We start from the raw sequence: 12,645 nt of genomic DNA on the forward strand, positions 1-12,645 counted from the left end.
GCGGCTCAAGTCCCTCCTTTTTCAGCTCAGAGCAAGTCCAGGGTCATTATATTTTAGAAGGCTACCATTCCAAGGGCAACTACCTCTGCTGTTAGGTCTTTCACTTGCGTCACTTGCACGTCAGGTAGGGCATCGGCAGTGCCATTGACTAATTTCTCTAGAGCGGTTGCCATATTAATAATTTCTCGCGAATTTCGGGCCACACCATATGAGGGAAATACTATCATCCAAAACCTTTCACTTTCAGTCATCCCTCGCTTACTTCGCCTTCAATAAGGATGTTGCGATATATCTTTTATAGGATGCATGGAAGGCAATATATAGGCCAGATAACAGCAGCTCGTCCAGTTTCCTGGGGACATATTCCCACTTTCGCCTGGCGGCCTTGGAAGCCAAGGACAAGCTCTTTCCCCACATACCCAGTAAGGCCCATTAGGAGTAAGCGGAGGAGGACCCACTCTCCGTTCAGTACAAGAACTACGACCCCAAAATCTCCCATCTACCCCCGCCGTACTGCAATAACAAATTCTATTCACAGTTTTCTGTGTATTTACTAACTCGAAGGAGCGCATTCTTTTTCCCTCCGTCGGGTAGGGTGGTACCATCCACAATCCCCTTCGCTGACATCACAGTCCTTCTGCCAATCTCTCTCTAAAGCTGGAATAGGATGTGTCAAATAGTTTCATAAGTTGCACAGAAAGCTTTTCGCTTCCGTTCATGGGGACCCCTTCCAGGGATGGGCGGCATGCTGAGATATCTTTACACACACCCAACAAGAGTCCAACTCTTCACCTTAATGACTGGCATAAGTGTGACATAAAGACAAAGAGGTATTTCTGGACAAAGCCACACTAACTCCCCGCAGTATCAGTCCCCATAAATGCGTCTGGCTTGTCAGCTCCATGCATTCTTGCCTTCCAACTCCTGGTGCCGTTTGCACCTAGTAGCGTGAATCCATTCTCCGTTCCCCTCAACCTTCACCGCGGTTCGGGTTATTATCAGCACTGTGTAAGGGACCTTCCACCTAGGAGAAAGACAGAGCTTTTTTAGCTCCTTTACATATACCCCATCACCGGGTTGGGAAGGATGCATAATCTCGCTTCCCACTGCGCCTGTCGCACTCTCTCATACAGGTCAGCTGCCGTTTTGGACAATGCTTGCGCATGCGCTGGGGTCTGTTCATCATTCCAGATCCGGGCCAGTCTCTCGGTGGTGACAGGGTATAGACAAAGTGAATGAAAGCAGGCTTTTTCCACTGAGGCCAGGGGAGAAAAAAAAAACAGAGGTCATGGGTTAAGGGTGAAGGGGGAAAGTTTAAAGGGAACGTGGGTGGGAGTTTCTTCACACAGAGAGTGGTGGAAGTGTGGAATGAGCTGCCAGATGAAGTGGTGAATGTGGGCTCACTTTTAACTTTTAAGAAAAACATGGACAGGTATGTGGATGAGAGGGGCTTGGAGGAACAAGGCCCAGGTGCAGGTCAGTGGAACTAGGCAGAAAAATGGCTCGGCACAGCCAAACAGGGCCAAAAGGCCTGTTTCTGTGCTGCAATGTTCGATGGTTTGTAAATCTCACAGATTTGTTCTCGACGACTGAGGAATGCAGCCGGCCTTTTTAACGGGTTAGGGGCTTCAACCACCATATCCGGGTCCTCAGAGGGAGTCCAGGGTTTGAGTATGGGTACGTATCCAATCATGATTTTTGGCGCTTGCAGTATCTGCGAGTCTGGCACAAGCTGAGATTCCCCGCCACGGCGCGTTCGCAAGCGCGTGCTGACTTGAGATCCAGTCGCCCCATCCCTTCCACCCCCTGTCTCAACCTCTGTCCTGTCCCCCTACAGCTCCTGCCCCTGCTCCTCCTTCTCTTTCAGTTTGGGTGAGTTGGTGCTTCTTGGCCACATCCATCTATTTTTTAAAACATCCCATCATGCTCAAAATCCCAATTAGGGTCCCCATTCCCGTTAACCATTACTTCCCACTAACTCTGAATCAGGGGGATCTTAAATCTGCCCGCATAGCGCCAGCCTCCTTGAGACCACCCGTAGAGACCACTGCTAAAGGTTACAGCCTACCGGTTATCCCCGGTTCCTCTTACTACGGTGTCCGCTGGCGACCCTGGGGGCACCAGAGTGTTTCTTACCTTCTGCCGGGTCTTTTTCACAGTCTTCATTCGTTTTTCCACCTTCTCTCTTGCTTTCAAGGTCTTTCCTTGCGTTCCCAGCCGTCGACGTTTCGCCGCAGGAGCAGCCGAAGACGCTCGACTGCTGGCACTTCCCATTTTCCGCAAAAGAGAGTAACTATACCGAGCGCTCGTATTATGCCACACGGAATCTTACCGAGAGCGCTCACCGGTGTGTTTCCTCTGTCTTTCCACAGGTCTCTGAGTTCGGTTATGGAATTGATCGGTAGCTACCTTGGTACCAATACGAGCACTCCTTGCCGTCCCCTTTCAGCTAGGACTCAGGGCACCAGTCTCCCCCTTTCAGCTAGCAGACTGATTTCCCTTCCCAACTTGGTCGGCGCCTTTTAGTCTTGCTTTTCCTTTTCCGCTTAGGGTTCCTTTTCTGGATCCCGCTCTTCCAGCCTCCCCCTTTCAGCCAGGAGACTAAAGTGAGGATCCCATCCACGTCGCCAATCTGTTGCAGATAAATCTCTGGAGCAGCAGACAGAACAAATCAGGCAGACTCAGAGAAATGTTTCAGACTAAAGGACTTTATTATACATGATATCACAGAGAGCCTCTGCACCTGGGAGCGGTGTGTAGGGGCTCTGCTTAGCTTGTAGTAACGCTTCATTATATAGACACAGAGTATGTAACTAAAAACACTTAACAAGAACATTGCTTGACTTTGAACTTAGACCTAGATCACAATATTTTGGCTGCATTCCTCCCGGCGCTGCAAACTCCTTCTTGCTGATTTTAGCTAAATCTCAGGAACATTCACAATCCCTATATATCCAAAGAGTCTTAAATTCTTCGATAGTGTGTTTGTAAAAGTTACTGCACTAATGAAAGAATTTCCCATTCGGGATCACTAATAATAGGGATCCGTTAGTCTCGTAAGACGATGGATTTGCGCCTTAGAAGGTTTTTCCGGGGCGCAAGCCTCGGCAGGTTTGTATGAGAGACCGACAGATGCCTAGGCCGCAAGCCTTCCCCTCTCCACGCCACCGATGTTGTCCACACGAAGGGCACAAGGACCCAAGCAGCTTGGCACCGGTGTCGTCAGAGAGCAATGTGTTGTTAAGTGCCTTGCTCAAGGACACAGACACAAACACACAAACCCTTCAGGTTTCTAGTCCGATGCCTTATCCACTAGGCCACGCGGGATCACTGAAGTATTATTATTATTATTATTATTATTATTATTATTATTATTATTATTATTATTATTATTATTATTATTATTATTGTTGTTGTTGTTGTTGTTGTTGTTATTATTATAATTATTATTATCTGCAATTACGCTGTATTAAGTGCGAAGACACGTTTTTGCAGGTTGAATTAATTTACTAACGTGCCACAACTGAATTAAAACGAAACATGTCAATAAATGTATTTTCAGCTGTACTAAGCAAATGGCAGGCTCTTCCCTATTGACATCAATCTACCTGGGTTGAGGGGTTGTACAGCTTTAAGTTGCTCGGCATAAACATCACCGGGGAACTCACGTGGTCTGTACATACCGGCTGTGCGCCTCTTTCACCTCAGACGGTTGGAGAAATTTGGCGTGGGCCCCAGATCCTAAGAACTTTCATTAGAGGCACATTTGAGAGCATCCAGACTGGCTGCATCACTGGCACTTTTGGGAACTGTACTTCCCTCAATCGCAGGACCCTGCAGAGAGCGCTGCGGAAAGTCCAGCACATCTATAGATGTGTACTTCTCACTATCTAGGACACTTACAGAGACAACTGTGTACAAAGCGTCCGAAAGACCATTCCAGACCCGAGTCAACCCAATCACAAACTGATCCAGCTTCTACCATCCGGGAAACGGTACAGCAGCTTAAAAGCCAGGACGCACGGGCTCCAGGACAGCTTCTTCCACCAGGACATCTGACTGTTAATTTACGCTAACACAACTGTATATCTATGTTGTATTAACTATAGCGTTGTACATATATTTATTATAACTTACTATAAAGTTGCGCATTGTACATTTAGACCGAGATATAACGAAAGGATTTTTGCTCCTTGTGTATGTGAAGAGTGTAATAAAGTTAAGTCAGTCTAATAAAGAATATTTAATTTTATACCTCCGTTTTAAAATGCTTGATTCATGGGAAATTTGTCATATTTTACAATGTAGCTGTGTTTGGATATAAAGTAGTTAAAACTGGACCAGGAGATTTGCACACCTGCCCACCGCTCATTGCACAACTGAAAACACTTACAAGTTCTCGGGTTTAAACTGTACGGAATCGATACTTCTAACTCAGCACGATCAGAGCGTCTGAGGTGCCTATGAAAGATAGTTCCATTCTCCTGTAGTTGGGGCATATCGCCCGAGGGCTTCCTTATCCATGCCCAGGAATTCTGGTAACCATGGCAGCCAAGGAAAATAGAACTGGAATATGAAAACAAACGTGTGAATCATAAGCAGGGGTTGCAAGTGATCGGAAAGAAACTCATAGCAATAAAACACAAATGGTTGAAGAGCTGACCGCAAAGTTAAGGCGATGAACTGCTAATCCGTTGTGTTTTACACGCGTGGGTTCGAATCCAATCCTAGTCGAGGCAGGTTTATCTGGGGGATGAAATATTGAAGTTATCACTTATTAGAATTCCGAGCCTCCACCTTTTGTCACATAGAGTGCTTGGCTGGGAATCATGAAAATCAACGTTTTTCTATTAACGTTTGTTAATAATTTGGCCATAATACCAGACGATATAGATGCAGAATTCAGCCATTCCGTCCGTTCCATCATGGCTGATATATTTTCTCTCAATGCCATTCTCCTGCCTTCTCGCCGTCACCTCTGACACGCCTCATAATCAAATACGTGTCTATCTCCGCTTAGGAATAGGATTCGAGAGGTAATGTTACAGCTTTATAAGGCCCTGGTCTGACCCCACTTGGAGTACTGTACACAGTTCTGGTCACCTCACTACACGAAGGATGCTGAAACTATTGAAAGGGTGCAGAGGAGATTTACAAGGATGTTGCCTGAATGGGAGTGTATGCCTTATGAGAATAGGTTGAGTGAACTCGGCAATTTCTCCTTGGAGCGATGCAGCATGACAGGTAACCTGATAGAGGTGTATAAGAGGATGAGAGGCATTGATCATGTGGATAGTCAGAGGCTCTTTTCCAGGGCTGAAATGGCTAGCACGAGAGGGCACAGTTTCCAGGTGCTTGGGAGTAGGGGCAAAGGAGATGTCAGGTTTAGGGTTTTTTTTTTCGCAGAGAGTGGTGAGTACGTGGAATGGGTTGCCGGCGACGATGGTGGAGGTGGATATAAAAGGATATTTTAACAGACTCCTGGACAGGTACATGAAGCTTAGAAAAATGGAGGGCTATATATAGCCACAGGTAATTTCTAAATTATACACATGTTCGGCTCAGTTGTGTGGGCCGATGGGCCTGTATAATGCTGTGGGATTTCTATGTTTCTAAAATATTACCAACTGAGTTGACTCCACAGATATCCCCGCAATGAAATCCACATATCGATAGCCTTCTGGTGACACAACTTCCTCCTCATCCCTGTCCTAAAGGGCGTCCCAATATTCTGAGGTTGTGCTCTGTTGTCTCTAAACTCACCCACAATTGGAATCATCCTTCCCATGTCCAGTCTACCTGGGCCTTTCAGTATTTGATAATTTTCAAAGAAAACCCTGACTCCTTTTTCTAATCTCCAACGAGTACAGGGGCAGAGTCATAAAACGATCCTCATACATTAAAGCTTTCGTTCCGGGATCTTTCTCGTCACCGTCTTCTGGACCCTTTCCAATGCCAGGGCATCCGTTCTTAAATAAGGGACACAGACTGTTCATCTTGTTCCAGGCGCGGTCTGACCAATGCATTATACAGCCTCAACATTACAGCCTCACTCTTGTACTCTGGTTCTCTCCAAGTGAACGTTGGCATTGCATTTGTCGTCCTTACTACCAACTCAGCCTGTATTTACCCTTTCGGCAATCCTGCACAGGGTCTCCCAGTTGTCTTTGTGCCTTCGATATTTGAATTTATTTCCCATTTAGAATCTTGTCTACGCTTTCAACAAAGTGTACACTCGGACCTTCTTATCCGCGGATTCAACCAACCGTGGATCGAGAAAACCCAGAAGTTCTCTCTCCAGCACTCGTTGTTTGAGCATGTACAGACTATTTTTCTTGTCATTATTCCCTAAGCAATGTAGTATACCAACTATTTACATTGTATTAGGTATGAAAAGTAATCTAGAGAGGATTTCAAAGTACAGACAGTTCCTGGGTTATGAGGGAGTTCCGTTCTTGAGTCCGTTTTCAAAACGGATTTGAAGTCGGAACAGGCATATCGGTTTACTAATCGTCAGTTAGTCAAACGTTTGTCTTAGTATATAGTAAATATTTTACCTTTCTATGCATATAGAACACTTAAGAAATGTTCTATTTTAAATTCATCAGTCCGTAGGACTTGATTCCAAAATGCATCAGGCTTGTTTAGATGTTCCTTTTGAAACGTCTGACGCTGAATTTTGTGGTGAGGACGCAGGAAAGGTTTTCTTCTGATGACTCTTCCATGACGGTTATATTTGTGCAGGTGTCGCTGCAGAGTAGAACAGTGCGGCACCACTCCAGAGGCTGCTCCATCTTCCTGAAGGTCTCTTGTAGTCAAACGGGGGTTTTGTTTTGCCTTTCTAGCAATCCTACGAGCAGTTCTCTCGGAAAGTTTTCTTGGTCTTCCAGACCTCAAGTTGACCTCCACCGCTCCTGTTAACTGACATTTATTAATTACATTACGAACTGAGGAAACGGCTACTTGAAAATTCTTTGCTATCTTCATATAGCCTTCTCTTGTTTTGGCGCATCATTTATTTATTTTCTAAGCAGCTGCCAGGAGGAGTCCATGGCTGCTGATTGTTGGGACAAGGTTTGAGGAGTCAGGGTATTTATGAAGCTTTGAAATTTCCATCCCCTGGCCTTTCCTAACGACGACAGTAAACACGCCAGAGCCCTCACAAGCTCATAAAGGTCTGAGACACTGGTAAAGCTTATCTGAGATCTCAAATCTCTTGGGGTGTCCAAGCTTTTGATTGGTGCTCCTTTTATTCTCTTTCACTATGAAATTGTACAAAACGAAAATAATACACTAATCTTGTTTAAAATGGAGAAAAAGAATGTTTCATCTTTAACTTTATGATTTGGAGATGAGTTCGGCTTCTACTCACTGAACTATTCACAGAAACAGAAACTTTGACTAGGGCTGCCCGAACATTTGCATGTCACTGGACATGAGGCGGTGGAAAAGCGGCACAAGATCCGGATCGGAGAGGCACAAAACCTCAAATGTTGCCATGGAATTTTACACGCAAACTCGTGACTGCTGAGCAAGACAAATTACCACTGTCAATATACCATCCATCTGTTCCTTAACGTCCAATGGCGAGGTGTAATTTTTCAACTGGACTCCACTGATATCCCAGGATACATTTTCACTGATCACTTTTCAGTGGCATACATTTCAAACATTTCACATCACTGCGGGGATCCTGGAGTAAAGCATCACTGGTCATAACGTTGCCGAAATCTTAAACAATAAAATTGTGGTCGGTTTGATTAGAATGATTGGCTGTAAGGTTTTAATAAGGTGATATAGTTAAGAGTGTAACTGGGGAAAGATGGGAGGTATTTCGGAGTAACACTACACGTTGAGTCAGGGGCGGAGCGTATTCCGAGCTAAGTATTTATTCCTGATGTTCACATTGCGGAAGAACCTCCACGGCCAGTTACTGACCCTTATGATAGATAGATAGATAGATAGATAGATACTTTATTCATCCCCATGGGGAAATTCAACTTTTTTCCAATTGTCCCATACACTTGTTGTAGCAAAACTAATTACATACAATACTTAACTCAGTAAAAAAAATATGATATGCATCTAAATCACCATCTCAAAAGCATTAGTAATAGCTTTAAAAAGTTCTTAAGTCCTGGCGGTAGAATTGTAAAGCCTAATGGCATTGGGGAGTATTGACCTCTTCATCCTGTCTGAGGAGCATTGCATCGATAGTAACCTGTCGCTGAAACTGCTTCTCTGTCTCTGGATGGTGCTATGTAGAGGATGTTCATAGTTATCCATAATTGACCGTAGCCTACTCAGCGCCCTTCGCTCAGCTACCGATGTTAAACTCTCCAGTACTTTGCCCACGACAGAGCCCGCCTTCCTTACCAGCTTATTAAGACGTGAGGCGTCCCTCTTCTTAATGCTTCCTCCCCAACACGCCACCACAAAGAAGAGGGCGCTCTCCACAACTGACCTATAGAACATCTTCAGCATCTCACTACAGACATTGAATGACGCCAACCTTCTTAGGAAGTACATTCGACTCTGTGCCTTCCTGCACAAGGCATCTGTGTTGGCAGTCCAGTCTAGCTTCTCGTCTAACTGTACTCCCAGATACTTGTAGGTCTTAACCTGCTCCACACATTCTCCATTAATGATCACTGGCTCCATATGAGGCCTAGATCTCCTAAAGTCCATCACCATCTCCTTGGTCTTGGTGATATTGAGACGCAGGTAGTTTGAGTTGCACCATATCACAAAGTCCTGTATCAGTTTCCTATACTCCTCCTCCTGTCCATTCCTGACACACCCCACTATGGCCGTGTCATCAGCGAACTTCTGCACATGGCAGTACTCTGAGTTATATTGGAAGTCTGATGTGTACAGGGTGAACAGGACCGGAGAGAGTACGGTTCCCTGCAGCGCCCCTGTGCTGCTGACCACCGTGTCAGACCTACAGTCTCCCAACCGCACATACTGAGGGCTATCTGTCAAGTAGTCCACTATCCAATCCACTATGTGAGAGTCTACTCCCATCTCCGTTAGTTTGTGCCTTAAGATCTTGGGCTGGATGGTGTTAAAGGCACTAGAGAAGTCAAGGAATGTAATCCTCACAGCACAACTGACCCCCTCTAGGTGAGAGAGTGATTTGTGCAGCAAATACGTGATAGCATCCTCCACTCCCACCTTCTCCTTATACGCAAACTGAAGAGGATCCTGGGCGTGCCTGGTTTGTGGCCTCAGATTCTGTATTATCAGCCGCTCCATGGTCTTCATCACGTGCGACGTCAAGGCAACAGGTCTGAAGTCATTCAACTTCTTTGGTTGTGGTTTCTTCGGTACCGGGACAATACAGGATGTTTTCCACTGTCTGGGTACTCTTCTCTGCTCCAGGCTCATGTTGAAGATGCGCTGTAGTGGTTCTCCCAGCTCAGTCGCACAGGCCCTCAGTAATCGTGGGGAAACTCCATCCGGTCCAGCCGCCTTGCTGGTACAGATCTTTCTCAGTTGACCTTCCACCTGTGCAGCCGTAATCCTGGGCGTGGGCAAGGTCTCCTGTGAGTGGCTATTTTCCTGTGAGGGAAGTAAGCCTGGTGTGGAGTTCTGCGGTGAGGATGAGATTGTGCTGTCGAACCTATTGAAGAAGTTGTTCAGCTGGTTCGCTTTCTCCACATCTCCACTTATGTTTGCCCCCCGCTTTGCACCGCATCCGGTGATGATCTTCATCCCATCCCACACCTCCTTCATGCTTTTTTTATGCAGCTTTTGTTCTAGCTTCCTCCTATACTGCTCCTTTGCCCCCCTTATCTGTACTCTGAGTTCCTTCTGAACTCTTTTAAGCTCCAACCGATCACCATCTTTAAAGGCCCTCTTCTTTTGGTTTAGGAGGCCTTTGATGTGACTAGTGATCCAGGGCTTATTTTTGGGATAGCAGCGAACAGTTCTAACAGGGACAACTGCATCCACACAAAAGTTAATATAGTCCGTTGTGCATTCAGTGACCTCCTCAACGCCCCCACAGAGCCCCGCGGGATATTTCGCCCATGTTTTAACTTTACATGGAATCACAACAAATTCTATATATTGAAAAGGACCGTGATCCCAACTCTGTACCGATATGCGATCTCCCACCGTCACCTCGTTTCAAAACTAAACAGTATCCAGTTTTCCTGTTCTACATTACCGTCATTATACAGGAAGGTTTTAACCATACTTTTCGGCATTCCAGCAGAACCACGATGTCAACGTTGTGATCAGTCCTTCCTCCCTGGTCCTTTAACTGGAATGGAATGTGCGATACCAATGGTAAGACATTTGGCTTCTGTCTGCGCTGCAATATCATCGGAAGATCGCTGGTTCGAGACCAGAAAATATTAGGTGTTGATGTTACCAACTGTTTCCACCGCGGTTTAAACTGTACGAAGCACAAATATTTGCGCGGCTGACGTGGGGTGGCTGTGGTGCTGATCGCGACAGAGAAAACAAAGAGAAGCAGAGAGATTGAATGCGTGTGTGTGTGTGTGTGAGAGAGAGAGAGAGAGAGAGAGAGAGAGAGAGAGAGAGAGAGAGAGAGAGAGAGAGAGAGAGAGAGAGAGAGAGAGAGAGAGAGAGAGAGAGAGAGAGAGAGAGAGAGAGAGAGAGAGAGAGAGAGAGAGAGAGAGAGAGAGAGAGAGAGAGAGAGGGCGGAGAGGCAGACGGAAAGGTGGAACCTAGAAGACTGTGGTGGAGAATTTGAACAGAGAGACTGTATGATGGGACTAGGAAGGAGTGGAATACAGGAGGAGGAAAAAGAAAGCGATTTAACATTTTAAAGTAGTTTCGAAATTTTGCAGCACACGGTTATTCTTCCTGATGTTTGTCTGAATGGGAACATTTGAGATGCGAGCTCCGTTGAAACCACAATGCATCCTCATGCGACAATACATGGCAATAGGTTTGAAGGCTAATTCTCCCGTGTACGTTGCAATGTACGTTATCTACGAACCTCCTTAGGTTTAAATCCGTTTATGTTCTCCTGGAAATTATATATAATTTCTATTAATTCTTCTTTCTTTAATTTACCTTTGCCAGGTTTGAAATACAATGCGCTATTGCGAGAAAAGCGAATGTTCATTATATTTACACCTGGATGCCCATGACAGTAAACTTGAACACAAACTGAAAAGTTGAGTCTCAAGTTCATTTGAAGCGCTGACGCCCAAACAATGTTTCAGCCCGGAATTGAACTGGGGACCTTTCGCGTGTAAAGCGAATGTGATAACCACTACACCACAGAAACCGTGCAAAGCGCTTAATGCTTTGCGCTCTTGAGCAATGACCCGAGGCACCCCCTCCCCGCCCTGCTCTGAAGTACAGCAATAAGTACACAACATTGCCCATCCTTCCTTCCCGTTTTCAGTAACACGTATTAAATAGGTTAGGACTTTATTTTATTGAGCGTAGAAGAATGAAGGGAGACTTGATAGGAGTATATACAATTATGATGGGTATAGTTAGAGTGAATGCAAGCAGGCTTTTTACACTGAGGCCGGGGAGAAAAAAAAATCAGAGGACATCGGTTAAGGGTGAAGGGCGACAGTTTAAAGGGAACATTGGGCGGGGGGGTGTTCTTCACACAAAGAGTGGTGGGAGTGTGGAATGAGCTGCCAGATGAAGTAACAAATACGGGCTCACTTTGAACATTTAGTTAAACCTTGGATAGGTACATGGATGCGAGGTGTATGGAGGGATATGGGCCAGGTGAAGGTCAGTGGGACAAGGCAGAAAAATGGTTAGGCACGGCCAAGAAGGGTCAAAAGGCCTGATTATGTGCTGTAATGTTCGATGGTTCTATGGTTATGCGCCATTTACAGAGATATGCATTAACAATATGCATTAACAGTCAACTGAACTGTGTTGTATTAATAGGCAAGGAATTAAAACACCTTCTGTACTCTAGAACAATGCCTTTAAGCTTTCTCACCCTGTCTGCCTCGTCCGTTCTCTTCACCTCAGATTACAAGTTAATTGAAGGAAGTGAGTGAACCACGTGCCGATACCTTAATATGCAACAGGACGCGTTACAAGCCAGGGTTACTTGTGAGATGATGCCGGCTGTACAGTAACGAATCACGGCTAATTATCCCACCGAGTCCGCACTGACACCAGACACACCGTCACACTGATATTTCATTAATGATCACCGTCCAATCTGTTCCGTCGGATCGCAACCAGACCAAAACATCAACGGCCAATTAAACAACCTATTGTGAAGGAAAATTCTATTGGTAACAACAGCCTTCAGGAACGGAGCGGCGTCGATCAGCTCTGAGGTCGCAGTGGAGTGATCACTCTCCAGCCGGAAGGACGTAGCAGAAATGACGGAGCTGTCGTCTTTTTAACAGAGGCTTGGTGAACTCCGAATATGTGAGAATTATTTTATAATTCGGTACAGACGAATGCAGATTCATGTTGTGAGAGGGGGAGAGAGATGTCAGCATCTCCATACCATTTGTGCCTATTGAGGCTACGATTAATATCTCTTTTTTTCCGCAGGTGCCTGAAGCAATTCGCCGATGCAAGTAAATATTGAGTTTAATCGACAACACAACGAACCAAGATGAGGTGTAATTAGAGGGTTTCTGAAGCATAGTTCAGGAAAGGTAGAGATCTTTG

The 12,645-nt window shown here is 45.5% G+C and overlaps 1 non-coding gene across 1 annotated transcript; it reads right to left on the reverse strand.

Moving 5' to 3' along the window:
- Positions 1-11,196: 11,196 nt before the first annotated feature.
- Positions 11,197-11,269, reverse strand: trnav-uac (transfer RNA valine (anticodon UAC)). The gene has a single exon. It is a non-coding gene; the product is annotated as a tRNA-Val (tRNA).
- Between the last annotated feature and the right edge of the window lie 1,376 nt (positions 11,270-12,645).

This window comes from Hemitrygon akajei, unplaced genomic scaffold (genome assembly GCF_048418815.1).
Source record: "Hemitrygon akajei unplaced genomic scaffold, sHemAka1.3 Scf000077, whole genome shotgun sequence".
NCBI lineage: Eukaryota > Metazoa > Chordata > Chondrichthyes > Myliobatiformes > Dasyatidae > Hemitrygon > Hemitrygon akajei.